Source organism: Pinus tabuliformis, chromosome 3_2 (assembly GCF_031772625.1).
Source record: "Pinus tabuliformis cultivar Carrire ecotype Pingquan chromosome 3_2, CPIR1, whole genome shotgun sequence".
Classification (NCBI taxonomy): Eukaryota; Viridiplantae; Streptophyta; class Pinopsida; order Pinales; family Pinaceae; genus Pinus; species Pinus tabuliformis.
Window position 1 is genome coordinate 1,230,835,495 of NC_142302.1, and position 21,098 is coordinate 1,230,856,592.

The following is a 21,098-nucleotide window of genomic DNA, read 5'->3' on the forward strand; positions in this document are numbered from 1 at the left end:
TGTGATTTGGAATCGAAAACTTGCTTTCGACACTTGAAAAACTATTAATTCAAATCAAATACAAGAGTAACAGTGTAACCAACTATCAAGAACAATCGGATTCTCTTCTATGACTGAAAACGACACTTGCGACACTTCCAAATCAAGAAACAACAGTTCAATTACGCTACTTCTTTGTAAAAGAGAACTGAAAATGGATCACAATACATAAAAACATTTACAGTTATTTGCACAATAGAGGTGAAATAATGGCAAAGAAGGGGGTTTCCAACAGAGGTATACTGACTACAGACAACAACACTCCTGAATAGAGCTGAAAAGAGTGAAAAAACCAAAGTCTGTAGGCAAAATTAGCCCTTTCTGATCAACGCACCTGTTACACAGGGATTCCAGTATGCATCCCACCTACAGCACACGGGAAGTGCGATGCATACTGAGATCCTTGAAGATAGGGTGCGATGGTACAGTGCGAGACTTTTGATCCAGTTCTTGATCACAGTTTGCAACACAGTTCAGGGATTTAGGCCGAGCAAGTGGTAATCAGTAAATAAATCACAGGGGCAGATCTAAGGAGGTTACTAGAGCCACCACAAGGGCAATTAGAGAGATTGTAAATCGATTGTTCAATTCATAAACAAAACCCGGAGATAGACTGAAGCAGCATTGATCTAATTTGCACTTGAATAGAAAATGTAGTTCGAAGGCTAGCTGGCTTGACTTCAGGCTCTATCTGTAAGTTTATAAAGCAAACAAATATAGACAAACAAACAATCTATTCGATCCCCAGCAGAGTCACCATTTTGTTATCGGGAAATCTAGTGTCTATGCAGAGCTGCTAGTCCCACTAAGGCTGGTAGCTACCTTAGAAACAAACAAACTAAAACCACTTTCGTTTACCTTTATGAGAAGTAAATAAGAGGGGAAAGAAGGAGACCAACCTCTGACTTGCGCTTGGCTCTTTGATTGATTCCTCTCCCTTCTGATAGATCTTTGCCACTCGCTTCCTCGTCTACCCAGCTTCAAAGAGCACCTGTAGAATCAAAGAAGCATAACACTATCCAAGAACATAGATCTATCATCATAAACAATATAGGACCAAATATATATTTACCACACAAATGCATATATCATCAATCATACAAGAATGTGGAGGAAAACTTGAATAGCTTTATTAATAATCAAGAATAGCAAAGAGGATTACAACCAATTGTTCTGACCCAGCACCATCCTCTCAGCAAGAAAGCCCTTCTTCACCTCATGAAAAGCTTAGATCACCCAACACTATGATGTTACACCAAGAAACCAGCAGCACTTCCTTACAAGATACAAAATTCCAACCTCTGAATCTCTGGGATGAGGGATCCATATATAGATGTTTGCAAGGGGGGTGAGTCAGCTTTTGAGATTTGATTAATGTTCTCTCTCTGATAGTTCTTGATTCCACTTGGAGATTGATGATCTCTTACTCATCCCTGGGTGAATGCAGAGAGGCAAGTGTCACAGGAGAAGTTTTGGAAGATTTCATGATCCTCCATCTCACAGATTGACCCTGCCATTTGTCCACTCTCGCCCATCGCACACCATAGAAGGGTTTTTCAGTATGCATCGCACCTCCCGTGTGCATTTAGGTGGGATGCAGCACACTTTGACCATGGAGCAGGTGAGATGGTCCAGTTTTGACCAGTTCTGAGTAGTTTTTCATGGAGAACTTCTGGGAGATGATGTAATCAGCTGACCTTGTTCTTTTAGGGGTTGGAACAACACTTTTAGGGACTTAAGAGCCCTTGGTTTATGGACATTTATGATTGGGGTTGCAGTGCCCAAAAATGTCTATAACATTCCCCAAGGATAGGTAAAATTAGTTTTGTCCTGGTCTTCATGGGCAATCTGAATCTGATTGTATCCACTAAAGCCATCCAAGAAAGTAAAGAATTTCTTTCTTGCTTTTGTGTCTAATACCTGATCAATGAATGGAAGGGGAAAGTGGTCTTTCTGGGTTGCTTTGTTTAATTCTCTGTAATCTACACAAATCCTCCACTTTCCATTCTTCTTTGTCACCACTACTAGTGGAAAGACCCACTTTCTATCGGAGATTGGATAAATAAAGTTTAGATCCAAAAGTTTTTGTAATTCAGCTTTCACAATATATTTCAGGTGAGGGTTGAGTCTCCATTGGGGTTGGTGAATGGGTCTCACATCTTTTTCTGTATAAATGTGGTACATACATAGTTAGGGATCCATTCCCTTCATGTCTAGATAATCCCATGCAAAAGCTTCCTTATATTTTCTCAGTAGTTGGACCAGCTTTTCTTCTTGTTCAGGAGTCAGGTTATTGTTAATGTTCAAGGTTTTTCTTGGCTCTATCTCTATAGTTTTGCTGTTTGAAACAGAGGTAGTGGGTATTGTTTGATCATGAGTGTCTTTGAGGGGATCTTCTTCTAGTTCATTGTCAAATGTTGCCTCTGTCATGTGACATTGTACATGGGATCTGGATTCGGATTGGTTAATGAAGTTGTTAATAACATCGTCCTCTATTTGATCTTTGAAATCGAGGGCATCTTCTATGGTTAATGGGGATCTAATGTTTTTTGTGAGGTATGATACAGGTTGTTTGTTAGTTTTTATTATTGTTACACTTGGCTAGGCTGGAGGGTATAGAGCTAGATTCTTGATGTTACTCCTCTAGTTATGGTCATACTACCTTGTTGGCAGCCATGTAAGCATCAGCAGTCACAAGCCAAGGTCTACCTAAAATTAATGGGTGTCCATTGAGTCAGTTTTTGGGGTTGATTATCAGAAAGTCAGCAACATATTCCCAGGAATCTATGGATACTCCTAGCTCTGCTACATATCTTTGATATTGAAGGTCAGGGATAAGCTAATTTTGATTGGTTATGCTCAAAGGAGGCCTATAATGGTCATTCTCACCTTTTTCCTTACCCTTCTCATCCTCCCTTCATCCCCCTTTCTCGTGCTTTTCTGTTAAAATGCATATAAAAACCCCTGTTTCTTAAGCCCCAAGTGCTAAAACCCAAAACCTCATAAAACCGTGCCCATACGACTTTGCGCCTTAACAAACTCGTCGCCCGTAGCCTCAGCCATTGATTTCCGCTCACCAATCCAATGGCTCTCGTCGCACCCGACAAAGACACCTGCACGATTGAATCCCTACCATCCGATCGTCTCTGCCAAAGATCCAACGGCAGTCACTCTCCCCACGTCCACAAAGCGATGAAAGGTTAACACGCGATGGAGAGTGGTTTTCCTCTCTCCTTCGCTGCCATGTGTCATGCGCCGAATGGAATCGCGTGCCCTCGCTCTTTACCACCCAACACCCCAAAGGCGGTGCGATCGATACTGCTTACCGCTTCACCTCGTGACCCCGCCCGATAACTACTATGCGCTTTCGCTGCCTGACCACCGTTGGATCTGTCTGCTTGAGATCCAACGACCCATGTTCACTCTGCTTCCACCATCTCTGATACCCTTTGCCAAGCCATCTCCACCATATGTGCTCCCAATCTGATGGCCGACCATTCTCCCTCATCGAGCTCGTCCATCTGCCACGCAATCCACGTCCCTTGATCGTTCCATGCACTTGAAGGACAAAGGAGACCAGCTCACCAGTACCAGTTGCAGTTGCTCCTCAACAACCACATTTAACAGACAGTATGGCCGAGGAGGAAAAGGAAAGAGCTTGAGCATGCAACTGTATTTAGCAGTTATGGAACTTCATGGATACGAACACTTCAGCTGCCTGAGAAGACAACAGAGCACCCAAGAAGATCAGTTTCACCCACTCAGACATGTAAACACACTCAGAGACTCCATCAAGAAGTTAAATGTGGTTGGTGGTCAATTATGACTCCTCCATACCTGAAATGGTCAAGTGCATTTGTAATGAAACTCTATATATACCCACAAACAAGATGTAATCAAGGTTGATGGTTGATGTTTTGATGTAAGTTCAACTTCTGGAGACTATAGCTATTTTGACACTTGCAGTGTCTCGTCTTCATTTTCAGCTAATACAAGCTTCTTTTGTTGTTAATTGCTCACTTCCCATTGATCTTCTCTTCCAAGATGTGCCTAATATGTTGTGTTTCTGAATTCTTGATGTTTAGCGTTAGAGAAGTTGTCATCCTATCTTTGTGTTAAAGTCTTGTAGGTATCATTGAATGAGTTATTTAGGTTTCTCTTCATCTGGTGCCAAAGAGCTGTCATCCTGTCTGTGCATTAGTAGATTAGATTGTCAGACTTCTTTACTGGTTGCAACCAACCATCACATGGTCTTGTGAATCTGCTAGTGTGGTCAGTATTCTCCATATTCACCCAATCCTTAAATTGTGAGTAGTTGATAGTCTAAAGCCTTGTAGTCTGGGGGTGTTCACGCATGTCTGGAGTGAAACAGAATAGAAGTGGTTATCTGGCTTGAACAATCATCACTCCTTCCATTCATCCATTTGCAACAATAAGTTGAATTTATATGTTACCAGGGATCTCTGAGCTACAACCTAGGAGAGTTTCTTGGAGTGATAACATAATTGGCACCGTTGTCGGGGAGAGGAGATTGAAGCTCAGCTTCCCTGGGAGAACGACACAGTTCCAGCTTTGATGATAGACAAAGTCTGGACACATTTTTGGTTGTAATCATCTATCTAGCGACTCTACTGGAGGACCAACCTAGTGGCGACTCCACATTACAGTTCTGGCTCAGTTTGTGAGGCATACTCGGAGAAATCCTCACAAATCACCAGCTAACCAGTGCCTGACCATGAGAAGATTGTCAAGCAGAGAAAAACATCACAGAAAGGAGCATTAGGACTAGGTAAGCCTAAGAAATATTATGTATCTCTCCAAGAGAACATTATAGCTAAGAATATACAGTTTGAAGATATAGAGCCTAGCATTGTTAGTGAATAAATACCCTCAGAGATTCATAAAACTCCTTGTTCATTAAGTTTCCCTTTGGATCTCAGTCCAAAGAAAGCCTCCCATACAGTCCATCATTTTCCGTTATCTCTATCATTTGTTCCCCAGTCTCCTGTCATCCAAACGACCAGTATTCTTCCCTCTACCTCAGTCATGGCAAGATAGCAGGCACCCACAAAGATGGAAAGAATCATAGCTGCTAGGTATGGACCTATGGTCTTGCCTGTTCCTTTGAATGCCATGCCTGAAGGGGAGTATTAGAAATACATGCCTAAGTACAATGGTACATAAGCAATAACAGCTGAACAACACCTCGAATCTTTTTATAGTGATGTTGATAACCTAGATATCAGTGAGGATGATGTGTGGATGAGAGTATTTGTCCAAAGCCTTGATGGAGAGGCTAGAAAATGGTTCAAAGAATTGGCCCCTAGGTCTATAGCATATATTGAAGCATTAGATGACGTATTTTTGAAGCATTGGGGAGATAAAAAAGACTTGCTATACTACCATACTGAGTTTGGCAACCTAAAGAGGGAAAATGGGGAATCATTGTCTGATTTCAATAAAAGATTCAATCGTATGTATGGTAAGATACCAGCTGAAGTAAAGCCTACCCCCACCTCTACCAAACTCACTTATGCCAATGCTTTTGACTCTGATTTTTGCCTGCTCTCGAGAGAAAGAAGATGTGCCACTCTGACCGAAATGTAGGATGCAGCCCTAGAGGTAGAGTCTAATATCATGGCTGTAGAAAAGCTCAAAGGTCATGCTGATAGAAGGAGGTAGAGAGGCGAGGCTTCTTCTTCCTCTGCTTCATCTTCAGAACCTAAATTAGACAAAATGACTAAAATGATAGAGTCATTGGCTACTGAAATATCCAAGCTGAAGGTTGAGCAGAGCTCTGGAAGAGCAAGGCCTTCAAACACATTTACTCCAAGAAATTCAAATTTGTTCAGAAGAGAAAATGAAAAATTGCAGATCATTCAGAGGGGTAGAGAAGCCAGTGAAGAACAAAAGGTTAAGGCTCCTTTCTAAAACACAGTCATGGAGGAGGAGTAGTCTGAAGAAGAACATGAAATTCATTTCATGGAATATAAGGGCAATGCTGCCTTCTTGACATTGGCTGCCTATGAAGAATCATTACTCCACGATCAAACCAGTCAAGAGTGGGACAGAGAGGCTGTTCTGCATACTGATGAACATCAAAGATATAATCTGAGGTCAAGACCAAGTGATATTAAGGAGAATCCTGTCCAAAGAGCTATTGTCCCCACAGAGCCTCAGAACATCAAATAGAAAAGGCCAGCAGCTGACCCAGTCATCCTCAAAGCACCAGCCCAAGAGGTAAGAGGTCCTAACGAGTCCCCTTCCCCTTTCAGCTTTGAATGAGAAGTCCAGAAGTTAAAAATATCTGTACCTCTGATAGAACTTGCAAAGAATGAAGTTTTTAGAAAGCCTATCCTTGATGCTCTTGAGCTGAAAGCCCCACAAGCCTCCACCGACTATGTTAATTTGCAAGATGACAAACCTGCAGTTGTGCTTAGCCCAATGACTAAACCTACTAATGATAATTCTCCATCATTTTATGTCTCTCTGGCCATTCATGACAAAATCCTCCACAACTTCCTGCTGGACACGAGGGCCAGCCACAATCTAATGCCCAAAGCTATCATTGATGAGTTAGGCCTTGATATTACCAGACCTTATCATGATTTATTCTCATTTGATTCAAGAAAGGTCAAATGTCTAGGATTGATCAAATATTTAGCTATTACCCTAACTCAGCTGCCCATGAAGAGCATGATGATGGACATTGTGGTAGCAGATGTCCCTCCTAAATTTTGCATGCTGCTATCCAAAGGATGGATTAAGAGGTTGGGTGGAACATTACAGAATGATTTATCTTATACCACTATCCCAGTTTTTGGAGGGGAGAGCAGGAGATTGTATAGAGAAGCACAGCTAGCCTACATCATCAGTGATGAGAAAAATCCTTCTAATCATCCCATCTACGCTGTGGATACTAATTTTGGAGCATGTATTCTCCAAATTGAAGAATCCTAGAAGGCCTCAATGCAGCTCATGAAACTGATAGTCCAGGTCATGGGAGAGCAAGGAAGTTAGGTTTGGGAGATGTTCTTTGATGGAGCATGTTCAAGGGAAACTGCAGGAGCAGGGGTGGTGCTGATATCTCCAAAACAAGAAAGCATACATCTGTCTTTCAAGTTGATTTTTCAAGTTACCAATAACATAGCAGAGTATGAGGCTCTGATATTGGGCCTTAACGCAGCTAAATACATAGGAGTCAGAAATATAAAGGTGTTTGGAGATGCTTATCTCATCATTCAACAAGTGAACAAAACATTTCAAGCAAAACACCCAAGGCTGAAAGCATATAGAAATGAGGCATGGAGACTCAAAGATTCTTTTGTTAATTTTTGTATCTCATATATCCCAGAGTCAAAAATCAGCTCACTGATTCCCTGGCTATGTCTGCTAGCATGTTTATCCCTCCCATGCCTCCCAGACTAGTTTAGGAATTTCAGATGAAATATAGACCATCCTTGCCTGATAATGTCCAGCATTGGAAAGTTTTTGAGGATGATGATGAGGTAACAAGGTTTCTTCAAGTCATTGATGAATTCTATGAAATGAAAATTGACCAAGAGAGTGAAGCCTTGGAGGAAAGTCCCCAGCCCCAGCTTAGAAACATAATTGGCAAAGACAGCATTGTCCAGCTGCCCAGCAATCATATACCTAAAGGCCTAGTTCCCTTAGAAAAGATTTTTGACCAGAATGATGTGCCTTATAAGGCTTCCCAAAAAGAAGATCAATCTGTAGTCCATAGGCATAATATAGGGAGTCCAGAGCATCCAAGATATATAAATTTGTCCGCCCATTTATCTGCTGCCCAAATTTTTGCGTACTGCAATTTAATGAAGCAACTTTCTAACATTTTTGCCTGGGAATATAGTGACCTAAAGGCGTATGACAAAAAGATCATCCAACATAAAATTCCTTTAGAGAAAGACACCATCCCTTTTAAGCAAAAACTGAGGCCCATAAATCCTTTGCTCCGTCTGATTGAAAAGAAATCAAGAAATTGTTGACTACCAAAATCATAGTCCCTCTCAGATATTCAAAATGGGTAGCCAACTTGGTAGTGGTGAGGAAGAAAAGTGGAGAAATCAGGCTCTGCGTTGATTTCAGAAACTTAAACAAATTCTCTAAGAAAGATAATTATCCTCTACTGAAGATAGAGCATTTACTACAGAAAGTCTTAGGAGCCAAAGTGCTATCTTTACTGGATGGATTTTCAGGGTATAATCAAGTTGTTGTGCATCCAAATGACCATGAGAAGACTACATTCACCACCCCTTGGGGCACTTTTATGTATTCCAAGATGCCTTTTGGGCTGATGAATGCTAGAGCCACCTTTCAGAGAGCTATGGATATAGCATTTGTAGGAGAGAAGGATAAGTTTGTCCTTATCTATGTAGATGACGTAACAGTATAATCCAATAGCCATCAAGACCATTTGCAGCATCTGAAGAAAGTGTTTCTGAAGTGCAGAAGGTTTGGGATTTCAATCAATCCTAAAAAGTCATAGTTTGCTTTGGAAGAAGGCACTCTGTTAGGACACATTGTTTCTGTTGCAAGTGTCAAAATTGACCTAGAGAGAGTAAGAGCAATATAGATCTTGTCTGTCCCTAGATCAAAAAAGGATATCCAGTCCTTTCTGGGCAGGATTAATTTTGTAAGGAGGTTCATTCCAAATTTTGCAGAACTTGTGAAACACATCACCTCCATGTTGAAAAATGGGTCGGAAATAAAATGGACTGATGCAACAAGAAGATCTTTTGAATCCATCAAGAAAGCTATTATGGAAGCTCCTATTTTAAGCAGCCCAGATTACAGCAAGGAGTTCCATATATTTTCATTTGCCTCTAATGACACCCTTGCAGCAGTTTTATTGCAAGCAGATGAGGAAGGCTCAGAGCATCCAGTGGCGTTTTACAATAAAACCTTAAGGGATGCTGAGCTGAGGTATGATATCATTGAAAAACAGGCATATGCTCTTATCAAATCTTTGAAAGCTTTCAGAATTTACATCCTGCATTCCAAAGTAATTGCGTATGTGCCCTCTGCTTCAGTAAAAGATGTCCTAACGCAACCAAATTTTGATGGAAGAAGGGCTAAATGGATTGCAAAGCTTATTGAATTCAACATAGAATTGAAGCCCACCAAGCTTGTCAGAGGTCAGGGCCTTGCTAGATTAATGGCTGAAGAAAATTGCAGAATCCTAGACATGAATCTGATAAGCATGAATTTAGAGGATGGTCAGACAGAAGAAGAAACAATTGAACCAGGGCAAAACCAGTCATTGGCAGAAAATTTAGCTTCTTGTGAATGGTATTCTACAATAGCTCAATTCTTGCTAAAGCTAGAAGTTCCTCCAGGCCTTAGTTCAAGCCAAGCCAGAACTATCAAGCTTAGGGCAGCCAAATATTGTATTCATGAAAACTTGCTCTACTGGAGGGACCCCTCTGGGATTCTTTTGAGGTTTTTGGACAAAGAACAATCCATGGAGGTTATGCAACAGTTTCATTCCAGCATATGTGGAGGACATCACTATTGGAAAACTACATCCCACAAGATCCTCAGAGCTGGGTACTATTGGCCCAGCTTATTTTCTGACATCTTTTCGTTTGTTAAATCTTGTGATAGGTGCCAGAGGTTTGAGGGAAAGCAGTAGTTGAGGTCCTTGCCTTTAAAGCCTATTCATGCCAGTGGTCCTTTTCCATAGTGGGGCTTGGATTTCATAGGAGAAATCAACCCACATTCCAGTGGCCAACATAGATGAATCTTAGTAGCCACTGATTACTTCACTAAATGGATTGAGGCCATCCCTATGAGAAAGGCTGACCATCATGTGGTCATAAAGTTCTTGACAGAGAATATCTTCACCAGATTTGGTTGTCCACATAAATTAGTTACAGACAATGCAATAGCCTTCAGGGCCAAAGAGCTGGTGAACATGTGTGACTCAATGAGCATTAAGTTAGTTCATTCCACCTCATACTACCCTCAAGGCAATGGTCTAGCAGAATCTTCCAACAAGATCTTGATAAGGATAATTAAAAAGTTGTTGGAAGACAACAAAAAGAATTGGGATTCTAAGCTCAAGTATGCACTGTGGGCTGACAAAGTGACCACCAAGAAGTACACAGGGAATTCTCCATTCAAGCTAGTATATGGCACTGAGGTTGTATTCCCAATTTAGTTAACCCTCCCCATGGCAAATTTTTTACAAGAAGAGCAAAATGGGGAAGAGGACATGGCAAAAAGGATCACTGATTTAGCAAAGGTACATCAAATCAGAGAACAGCTAGTTGAGAAGTCTGTAGCAAATCAAAAGAGAATCAAGGAAGGCTTTGATAGAAAGGAAAAAGCAGACAATTTTCAGGTTGGAGACTTGGTTCCTAAGTTGGATGCACTGAAGAGAAGAGAGGCAAGCATGGGAAGTTTGATGCCCTATGGACGGGACCTTTTGTCATCACTCAGATCCAGGGGAACAATACTTTCATGTTGCAAAGTATGGAAGGAGAGACAACTTTTGATGGCCCTGTTAATGGGCGATTTTTGAAAACATATGTTGTTTAAGGTCTTCAAGCCTTAAAGTTATAAATATGTCATTTTATCAGTTTTAGTGTAATCTTAATTAGACTCCATGCCCAATGGAACATTAGGAAATTTTTCTTATCTGGTTTTGACAAGGAAGGCATTGGTCTACAGTTATTGAGACCTCACAGGGAGGATCTCATCCCTAGAAGGAGCTAGTGTTAGCTCTGCTACATATCTTTGATATTGAAGGTCAGGGATAAGCTGATTGTGATTGGTTATGCTCAAAGGAGGCCTATAATGGTCGTTCTCACCTTTTCCCTTACCTTGCTCATCCTCCCTTCATCCCCCTTTCCCGTGCTTTGCTGTTAAAAACCATATAAAAACCCCTATTTCTTAAGCCCCAAGCGCTAAAACCCAAAACCTCATAAAACTGCGCCCATACGACTTTGCGCCTTCATAAACTCGTCGCCCGTAGCCTCAGCCATTGATTTCCACTCGCCAATCCAACGGCTCTCGTTGCACCCGACAAAGACACCCGCGTGATTGAATCCTCATTGTCTGATCATCTCCACCGGAGATCCAATGGTAGTCGCTCTCCCCGCGTCCACAAAGTGATGAAACCTTAACGCACAATAGAAAGTGGTTTTCCTCTCTCCTCCGTCGCCACATGTCATGCGCCGAATGGAATCGCGCACCCTCGCTCTTTACCGCCCAACGCCCCAAAGGCGGTGAAATCGATACCACTTACCGATTCACCTCATGACCCCGGCTGATAACTACCGTGCGCTTTCACTGCTCGACCACCATTGGATCTGTCCGCTTGAGATCCAACGACCCATGTTCGCTCTGCTTCCACCACCTTCGATACCCTTTGCTAAGCCATCTCAGTCGTCTGTGCTCCCAATATGATGGCTGACCTTTCTCCCTCGTCGAGCTCATCCATCTGCCATGCAATCCATGTCCCTTGATCATTCCATTCACTTGAAGGACGAAGGAGACCGACTCACCAGTACCAGTTGCAGTTGCTCCTCAACAACCACATTTAACAAACAGTATAGTCGAGGAGGAAAATGACAGAGCTTGAGCATGCAACTGCATTTAGCAGTTATGGAACTTCATGGATACGAACACTTCAGCTGCCTGAGAAGACAACAAAGCACCCGAGAAGATCAGATTCACCCACTGAGTCATGTAAACACACTCAGAGACTCCATCAAGCAGTTAAATGCAGTTGGTGGTCAATTATGACCCCTCCATACTTGAAATGGTCAAGTGCCTTTGTAATGAAACTCTATATATACCCACAAACAAGATGGAATCAAGGTTGATGGTTGATGTTTTGATGTAATGTTCAACTTCTGGAGACTGTAACTATTTTGACACTTGCAGCATCTCATCTTCATTTTCAGCTAATACAAGCTTCTTTTGCTGTTAATTTCTCACTTACCATTTATCTTCTCTTCCAAGCTGTGCCTGATATGTTGTGTTCCTGAACTCTTGATATTTAGCATTAGAGAAGCTGTCATCCTATCTCTGTGTTAAAGTCTTGTAGGTATCATTGAATTACTTATTCAGGTTTCTCTTCATCTAGTGACGGAAATTTGTCATCCTATCTATGCATTAGTAGATTAGATTGGTAGACTTCTTTACTAGTTGCAACCGACCATCACATGGTCTTGTGCATCTGCTGGTGTGGTCAGTATTCTCCATATTCACCCAGTCCTTAAGATGTGAGTAGTTGATAGTCTAAAGCCTTGTAGTCTGGGGGTGTTCACGCATGTCTAGAGTGAAACAGAATAGAAGTGGTTATCTGGCTTGAACAAGCATCACTCCTTCCATTCATCCATTTGCAACAATAAGTTGAATTTATATGTTACCAGGCATCTCCGAGCTACAACCTAGGAGAGTTTCATGGAGTGATAACAGATACCATTGCATCGTGAAATGTACCTTCCAGTCTAACCACTGATCGGTCAACGAATTCCAATAAGGTGGAGGTTGGTTCCAGTGATGTGATGCCCAGTTTTTGACAAGTGGTGGTTGTTAAAATATTAATTGCAGCCCCTAAATCAACTAGGACATTTGAGAAAGTTTGTCGATTGATTTGCACTGTCACTATTGGATTCCCTGGGTCTTCATATTTGACAAGTGCTTCTCTTCCTGATAACAGATCATATAGGGTTCCAACTACTTGGACTGTTGGGTTATTTGTTATTCTCCTCCTTGTTTTTTTTATACATAACTCTTTGATGGTTTTTGCATATTTTGGGCTATCTTAGATAGCTTGGAGGAGTGGGATTTTTATATACAAATTCTTTAGTTCTCCCAGAATATCAAAGTCAAGATGTTCTATAGGGCGCAGTATGATTAATCATTCTGCGAATGGGGGAGAAGATGTGGTTGCTTGGTCATGAGTCTGTTGTCTGACCACATCTTCTTGTTGCAGTGGTTGTTCTATGGGTAACTGATTTTCAACTTGAGAATTTTTGTCTCCCTCGGTTTCTATAATGCGCCCAGACCTTAATTGAAGGTTGTTGCACTTCCTTAGATCAGTTTCTAGTTCTGGTGTTTCAATTATTTGAACAGATTGAATCGGTCTATTATTTGGGTTCGAGTTGGGTTGGGCTAGGAGTTGCGGTCTTAAGTTGGACTGGGGATTTTGTTGTAGTGCATATGGCGCTGGAAGTGTAGGGTGAGGGAGTGGAATGGTTTCTGCTGGCTGATTCATCGGTCTCTGCCAGTTTGTCTGCTAGGCTTGACTCTGGAAAGTGGGAGGGGACCATTGTGATGGATATGCATTGTTTTGCCAATATGGTGGAGAGTAGGGAAAATTTGGCCAATTAGATTGGCTTGTTTGATTCGGCCATGGTGATGAAATAAATGGTTGTTGTGACCAGTTTGAAAATGGAGGTTGATTATGCCACATTGTATTATATTGCTGAGAATGGTATTGCGGAGGCTGGAAAGAAGAAAACGGATAAGAGGACATACCTGATTGTCGTGGCTGCCATTTACGGCGATGATTAAGTAGGTACACGGGTTCTGATTCTTCCTCTGCTTCCTTATACACTGCTTTCAAACCAGGAAGTGAGGGGTAGTTCTCTGTGGAGTGATCTTTTGTACAGATAGCGCAGACTTGAACTGCATCCAGTGGGCACTCTTTATGGCTATGTTTCTTTTTGCATCTGGGGCAGAATATTGCTAGGTTTTGCTCTGCTTCTGCTTGTTTCTATTTCGCTTGCATAATATCGAGTTGCGTTGTTGGAGTCCCCAATATATCAGTTTTGAAATTCTCTAGTAAATTTCCAATTTTTGAGCGGGTTACTCCTTCATCGGAGATCTTGTTGTCCCTTGTGGAACTGTCATGTTCCGCTGGTTTTATCCTTGTGCTGCCTCATGAACTCCTGATACATAAATTAATAATGTCAGTGAAATTTTCCTGATAAATGTCTCCTTTTCCCATAATATTTAGTGTTTCAACCCATTGTTCCTTCATCCCTTTAATTAATGTCGTTTTTAATACATTGTCAGGTAAAGGTAATGATGCATAAGGAGATCTTTGAAGACTATGCTGAAAACGTTCAACATATTCTTCTAGTGTCTCATTAGGTTTAGCTACCATCTGAAATATTTCATCCTTTAACTCTCTAGACCTAGAATAACACTGATATTTCTTCAAGAAAGCACCTTTCATCTTATCCCAGTCGTTTATGACACCTCCACCTAACCCCATAAACCATCGTAAAGCATCCCCTTTTAATGTAGAGGGAAATAATTTTAGCTTTTGTGGTTCGGTGGTATAGTCGTACCCCCTGCATAGTACATCAAATTCAAACAAAAATGCGTCTAGATCTTCCGATGTTAAGCCATGGAATGTAGGGATATGCTGGAGAGGAATGGCCTTCATAGGTGCATTGACTACAGTATCTACAATGGGATATTGAAGTGTGGAGGTTTGGGGTGTTTGCTGGTTCTTGGCCATTTGGTCGAATATGTGCCAATATCCTTCTGGGATTTCTAGGAGGGTATTCCTAGGCTGGCAGAAGGAGCAGGAATGGCCTTAACATCACTTCTTGTGTCTCGATTGCTTAGTGGCTAAACTATTCCAAGAGGAGATCTTGGTTCTTTGGTTTCCCCTATTTCTCCTCCTCCTTCGCAGAGATTACTAAGGTTCCCTTCTTGTAATGATTTTGGGCTAGAATTCTCAATTTCTTGAAAATCTTTCTCCTCTGTTTGGCTGTGCACCTCAGCAAAGGCTACAGATGCTGATTTTGTGGCCCAAAGGGAACTAGTAGGTTGTCTAGAAGTAGCTTTTCTATGTCATACTGGCGGCTGAGATTCTGCTTTTTTAAGGATTTCTTCTATAAGGGTCGATCGGCCAAGGGTCACTGGCCCCTTAGCTTTATCGGGCTTGGGTAGTGGTTTAAGATTCTTTTCAGGATTTTTCTGCTTATTCATGCACACAAATCAAATACTTATTTCTACCAAAAATAACAACAAATCTGCAGAAAAGTGGGTGGGGGAGCAGGGCTGTTACATGCTCTGTACACAGGTTCTTACCTTCTCTTTTTAAAACCCAACTCTCCCCTAGTAGGTACTTACACTACTCTCTTTTCAAAAGAAACAAATGGCTACACTCTTCCCTGGCAACGGCGCCAAAATGTTCAGCAGTAAAAAGGGTCTTTTTAACCTCTATTTACCATACATTAATTATCAATCCAGATACGATTTTTTATCTCAAGAGTGTACTCAGTCTGAGGCAGTCACTTGTTCAAGAGTAATATTTGCATTATAGTGCTTTACAAAGGTAAATAAATGCTGGAAACAAACTCTAATTGTAATGGCAAGAAACTTAAATGCTTTGTAACTAAATCATTCACTTAAGAAACTACAGCAATCATCAGCCAAGGATGCAGTAATGATAAATCTTTCCCCTGTAAACTGATGTAAATGAAAATCAATCAAGGGCAAGATCTCCAATCTGAGAACTAGACAGTAGTAGTCAATGTTCGCTACAGTTGTAGATCTTTCTATTCGCACCAAAGCAAATACTTGAAATAACAATTCGATTAACAGAAAAGGAACAACAACTAATCTATTGAAGAGATCGAATAGCAAAGCTTAATCTATAGGAATGAATTAAGAAGCAATCTTAACCGAAAAGAATTGAACAACAATCTTTAATTAATAAAGGAATTGAGTAGCAATCTAAGAAAGGAACAACAAACCTAAGTCTATGGAAATTGAAAAGCAAACTTAATCAAGTGTAAACACACAGCGACTATGGAATCAGTGATCTTATTCTAGAATAATGGACATTAACCACAGTTATAAAAGAAAGAAAATTGCAACGATAATGGAACAGTAATCTAATGAACAGAAATCACAATTGTAAGTAAACTATAGCTAAATGAACAACAATGTCAATCTATAAATGAACAATAATATCCGAATTAGACAGTGCAATATTATTTCAGAATGAACAACATAACATTTTCAGTTGCAAATAATAATCTTGCTATTTCAATTACGAATTCGATATAACAGAGAAAGTCAATGAAATGTTCAGGAACAGAAGATTATTGAATAAAGAAAGTTAAGGAAATGCAAAGGAAATCAAACCATACATGACTGTAATCGTAAAATAATGATACAGAAAGCAAGTGATCCACAAGGTCAGGCCCTTAGCCACCAGGGACGCACTGCTGCGGTTACTCCAGGATCAGATAACAGAACAACAACTGAGTTATATATTAATCATAAAGGCAAAGTTACAGCTATCACTCTTTAAAGAGAGTCGATGATCAAAGTTCAGATCACAACAGTGAACTCTACAAATCAACAATAATATCCTCCCCTTGGGCTAGCAGCGCTATCCCTTTTTATAATGGCCAGGTGGAAGTATCAAAAATGCAGATAAGTCTTGAGGTAGCGATCCCTCAGGATCAAAGGATCCTGAGTGATTCGCCATATCTTTAATCTTCAGTTATCGTTTTGTCCGCTTGCACTGATACCGCACTTCTTCTTCCTTTTCCTGATTCATGCGCTCCGATCTTGACTTCCTCGTCTGGATGCGGTTTCCTCGTCTGGATGCGGTTTACCATCTTAGAATGTAAAGAAGTTATGATTTAAAGGAAAAGATAAAGAAATAGATGGTAATTACATACCTTTTCCAATGCTCAACAGCTTCCACCCTCATACATGGGCATGAACAACACACTTCAGCTCCCTTTCTTGGCTCATTGTAGGCTGCAGGCACGAACAAGTCTCTCCATGATTCTATGCTGCCAATAGATCCTTTCAGATTGTTCCACTCACGAGCCCATTAGAATTCAGGCATGAAGGTCAGTTCTCCAAACACTTGTTTTTGTAGCCATGCTACCTTCCAATGCTGACTAGGATTTGACTAATCTTGATGTTGGGATCGTTGTGGAAAATTCACCTAAAAACCACGAATAGTTCGCTGAAAATACAGACTCCACAACACTGTATAGAGCACCAAATAGTGCAAGGAATGACCCAATCTCATGATCCAACAAAATATGGTCACTGTCCAAAGCACGGAATATGGAATATGTAGGCAGTCCTATCCCAGGCTCACGATCCAAGCATAACATTTGCACTGCACAGGCAACCTCTAAGATTGGGGTTTGTGGGCATCTACAGACATGCACCATTTTCGCTATGGGCTTCCACGTCGGGTTCTATTTCCCTCGGCTCAGCACATTAGGTTCACCACAAAAGTCTCCACGATCCAGACCAACAACACGCATAACATGATTTCTTTTGAATCAGCCGCACATGGACTTAAAGAAACCGAAAAACAATGGACAAACAATACAAACAACAACATCAAACTTTTTATTTCCTTCGGCCTAGGAGGGGCCAGGCCCTCAGGGGCTTTGATACCATGTTAAATTTTTGTAAAGGAAATCTGTATATTTTATTAATCAAATATGATATTACATATATACAGGAATATTGTCTCAAGATGGGAAAACTATCTTGGACACACAATTTGTTGGTTTCGAGAATATCTCAACCGCACACCAAACTAGGGAAACCACTCCTATAGAATAGGAACAGAATCTTTACATAGAAGGTCACAACTTAGACAAGTGGAATTACATTTTCCAACAGGTGATTCATGACTGGGCAATTTTCAATTTATTAGACATCATCATGAGTTTGTAGTTTTTATAAACTTTACTCTTAGGTTTTGTTAATTATCTTGTTGATAATATGAATTGCGTGGAGTTTAGATTTCATTAGTTTTAGAATCAAATTTTAGAGGAATGATCGAGCATGAAGCTACTTATCAAAAAATTAAATTAATTAGAGTGTTTAATCTCTAAAGAAAGCTAGATAATGACTAATTAGAAAACAATAATAATAATAATAATAATAAGTTGTTTTCAAAGTTTACTATTGATATTACTTATATAATTTGAAATATGGTTGAACGATGCCTTTTTCTATAGCATCCTCTGTGTTTCCCTTACCAGCAACCCAACCTCTATGTTTCCCTTACTCCTTTTCTATACCTCCACTCATAGCACACTCAACCCAAGCGTGTCATGGATCCTCTCAATGAAGGTGTTCGGGCTTGGTTATACGGAAAATTTCCCTTCATAGATAAGCCCACCCATTGCAGCACAAGAGGTAGCAACTATGACATCGACTCCGAAAGGCTTGTTGACATGATTTTTGGTTTTGAGATTGTACATCAAGATGGATCACACCAACATTGTTCGTCTCCCAATTTCACAAAAGACTGTCAACTAGATGGCGAGGGCTCAAGGAGTGGAGAAAATTTCATGCCGTCTCAGCAGCTCCTCTGTGACATACTCCAGGTATATCAGTCATACCCCACTTCGTCATTTGGCTCTTGACATTATCTGTCTATTTTGGGTTTCAGAATCCTCTTTTGTGGTGCACATTATCTGTCCGTTTTGGCTTTCGGAATCCTCTTTTGTTGTGAAATCTTAGACGATACCTACATGGTTCTTGATAATTATGAGATATGTCGTTAGTTTCCAACTGAAACCTAGATCATCTAACATCGTCCATGGTAAGTTGCAGCGTAATCAGTTTCAGACTTTGGACAAGCCATTCTGATATTTATTGCAGACATGGGGATTGTATGACATCATCGGATTCAGTAACGTAATTGCCAATTTTTCCCAGCCTTATATGTATTATGAGAGAGTAACAAATTAATATTAACAATGAGTTTGCATCTTCCAGGATTTATCTTCCTTAAATTGCATATTTACACTTTTATCAAGTATATTCGCCATTTTTGTCCACCACTCCCCACTCCCACGTGATTAAGATATTATAAGACGAGTTAGATTGAGATCAATCCAGAGTAAATATCACAACATTTATTAGATTTTTAAGTGGTTATAATAAAAAAAATCATAATAACTAATTAAATTATAATTTTATTTTAAATTATGATATATAATAAATAATTTTTTTTTTTATAAAAATTATATTAGTAAAATTTAAAAAATAAAAACTCAATTAGATTATAACTTGATTTTAAATTATTATTATTATATAATAACAAAATATATATATATATCATGAAACAATATTGTAATTATGGAGATTTATTTCAATTTTATTATGGAGATTTATTTCAACTTTATCATAGAGATTTTAATATTTAGCAATTTTTTTCAGCAAGAAAAAAACACTGCATTTATATTAATAAGTATAAACCAGTACATTTGTCCAGGAACATAATACATCTGTGCATATCATCCTTATAGATCTTTCCTCTCCATTAGCAGCTAGTATAAACTAGTACATATGTCTAGGAACATAATACATCTGTGCATATCATCCCTATATATCTTTCCTCTCCATTGGCGACTAGCATAAACTAGTACATCTGCCCAGGAGCATAATACATTTGTGCATATCATCCTTATAGATCTTTCCAAACCCATCTCATCCTCCACTTTCCATATAGGATACTGACATTCCATGTAGAGATGGCCTGGTTCCAATAGAATATACCCATATTGTGAAAGTTCTATATAAGTGCCTCCGAGATTGGGAAATCATTATTAAAACCCTATATGTAGTCTTGTCCAATTAGAGTCCAGTGCCCTGAACCAAAAGCCCAGCATAAGTTCTGAAAGAAGCAATGACTGATTTTCTTAAAGTTGCACCAAATAACCGACCCTGAATGAGTCCCTATAAAGTCTTGATGCATCCAAATAGCAAAATCATGATCCTTTAGATATTTTTGTTTTATAATATTTCTCCATATGCCGCCACTAAAGATACCCCGACACAAAGATTTTTGTAACAACGCCCATCCAAATCATCTCAAATCTAGTATACCCCACCCTCCCATCCTTTTTGGTGTGGTAATTGTGGCAAGTTTTGTCAAGTGATATTTTTGGTTGGTAATACCACCCGTCCAGATATAGTGTGCCATGATTCTATTTAGTTTCTTTATGATAGCAACCAGAATATAATATAAGTGTGCCCAGTACACACTCAACTGTGTAATCACATATTGAGCAAGAGTAATGTAGCCCCTTAGTGAAAGGAATATGTTCTCCCAACACCAAAACGTTTTATAATACCAATCCACTAGCTACATCCAGTCAATAAGTCTGTATTTATTGGGTTTTATGTGATATCGCAAATATTTTAAGCCTCCCTCCAAATAATCAGCGCCAATACCAAATATTTCCTTTATGAACTCAATATCCTCCTGTGCGCAGTTACCATATAGTATGATTGATTTCTATAAATTCATATAGAGCCCTGAAGCATTTCTGAATCTGGCCAAATGGTCTTATTTATCATGCCCATAATCAAAACATCATCCACGAAAAAACTGTGAGAAACCTTGATGTTATAGCCCATAACCAAAGGAGTGAAATTACCAGTCACCACAGCATGCTTAATATGAACACTTAGACCATCCATAGCCAATATGAAAAGTAACGAAGATAGGGAGAAGCCCTGTCTGAGCCCACGGCTTGCCGCGAAGAATTCAGTGGGAAATCCATTGATTATAACAACAAATCGCACATTAGTAATACAAGCCATAATCCATTCCATATTTCTAGCCTGTAATCCTATTTCGTATAAAACCATTCTCAAGTATCCCTAGTCAAGACAACCATACGCCTTTTGGATATCAACCTTCATGACAAAAACATTTAATTATCTTTTTTGTATGGTATGCAAGCATTCCTGTGCAATGGCGACAACATCCTGTATTTGTCTATTTTGTAGAAAACCAAATTGCTCAAGCGATATGTGTTGAGATAGAATGAGCTTCATCCTGCCAGTAATAGTCTTTGATATAATCTTATAGATAAGATTACACAGTGGGATCGGTCTATGATCTAAAAAGGTCCCGTGGATGACTCCTTTGGGATGAGAGTGATATAAGTCGAATTTATATGAGGATGTATAAACCCACATATTATTGTTTCTTCGACCATGGCCAAAATATCCCCCTGGAATATGTCGTATAAATGTGTAAATAACTCAACAGTCCA

General features: G+C 39.9%; 1 pseudogene across 1 annotated transcript in view; it reads left to right on the forward strand.

The window, feature by feature from the left end:
• The first annotated feature begins 18,345 nt into the window (after positions 1–18,345).
• The window catches only part of LOC149185189 (uncharacterized), a 43,831-nt pseudogene continuing 41,078 nt past the window's right edge, over positions 18,346–21,098 (forward strand). Inside the window, exon 1 of the transcript XR_016256838.1 lies at positions 18,346–18,413. The product of XR_016256838.1 is annotated as an uncharacterized LOC149185189 (transcript). The remainder of the gene's footprint in view (positions 18,414–21,098) is intronic.